The following is a 1,753-nucleotide window of genomic DNA, read 5'->3' on the forward strand; positions in this document are numbered from 1 at the left end:
AAACTGTGTGTATATGGAGGGATTCGTATGTGTGTGTGTGTGTGTGCATATCAAAATGTCTACAAGTCCTTATATCACCTGCTCACCGTGTAACAGCCCATGTCAACAGGCACCCTGTCCTTTACATCCATTAGTTAGTGAACAACCTGGGTCAGTACTTCTGGAGAAACTTTAACATTTTTCTCCAGGAAATCTCAGATAAGCCTAATCTCTCACCTTGATATTTATGCCACTGCACACAAACAGCTCTCCCCTTGGCTTCTTTGAAGTACTGAAAGTGCCTCATTGTTTGGGGGCTGAACAAACAAAGATTTGGCTGTGGATGTGTATCACTAAGACGAATGATGTGTTGAGGAAACATTGAGGGAATAATTATGGGCCATGGGAATTTGAGTTTGAGAATGTTGTAAAAGGGGATAATGTTTAGAAATGTGGCGTTTGAGTGACTGGAGTGGAATTGTTATGAATGGAAATATTGCTCTAGTAGGATGTTGGATGCAGAAATGTTTGGCGCAGGACTTTGACAGATGTAAGATGAGATGGAGGGTAAATATGATTAATGTTACATTATCTGATGCCTGGTTTCCCTCCTGTTATGGTCAGTCTGATGAGTCACAGGTACGTGCACACACACACACGCATACACACACACACACACGCATACACACACACACACACACACACACACACACACACACACACACACACGCATACACACACACATACACACACACACACACGCACGCACACACACACACACACACACACACACACACACACACACACACACACACACACGTGGCTGGAGATACCCAGGTTGATAACATAGCACACTGTACTGTGGAAAGTATGACAACCATTAAGTCACAAGACCTCCATGTAATCAGGCAGTGCCAAATATTTGCTTTTTTCATTACCTCTGCCTCACAAACACGCACGCAAGCACACACACACACACACACACACACACACACACACACACACACACACCCTAATGGTGCTTTGCTATTTAGCTTTTTCAGTGTTCCATTATGTCCTATGGCTGTTGGCTCTGTAAATGCACTCTTACATAATCTGTTTATGCACCTGGCTTAGCTGTTAGTGTTACTATGATAGTGGTGGTGGTGGTGGTGATGATGATGATGATGATGATGATGATGATGATGGTGGTGGTGATGATGATGGTGGTGAATGTGATGGTGGTGATGGTGATAATAATTATGATGATAATGATGATGGTGGTGAAGGTGATGGTGATGATGGTGGTGGTGATGATGATGATGATGGTGATGATGATGATGATGTGATGATGATGATGATGATGATGATGGTGATGATGATGATGATGATGATGATGATGATGATGACATCTCCATCTCCCTGACCTTTAACAGCTCTTTTGGGAAAGCACTAAACATTCACTTAGCTACTTGCCGCTGGAGTATGTAGATAAACATGGGCCATTAGGATACTGTTTGCTACCATAAGCCAACAGTAAACACAACAGACTGTGTGTCTATCTGTCCTGGCAACAGAAATAGGACTTTCAGCTTCCAACAGGCCCCAATTACATAGCTTTAGTTAGTTAGTTTTTTGCTGTAGAGAAACTGTACAGGGGAGAGAGAGAGGGGCTGAGAGAGAACGAGAAAGAAAGAGAGAGAGAGAGAGAGGCTAAGAGAGAGAGAGGGAGAGAGAGAGAGAGAGAGAAAAAGACTAAGAGGGAGAGAGAGAGGGAAGAGGCTAAGAAAGAGAG

This window comes from Nansenia antarctica, assembly GCF_963989245.1.
Source record: "Nansenia antarctica genome assembly, chromosome: 6".
In the NCBI taxonomy this organism is placed as follows: Eukaryota; Metazoa; Chordata; class Actinopteri; order Argentiniformes; family Microstomatidae; genus Nansenia; species Nansenia antarctica.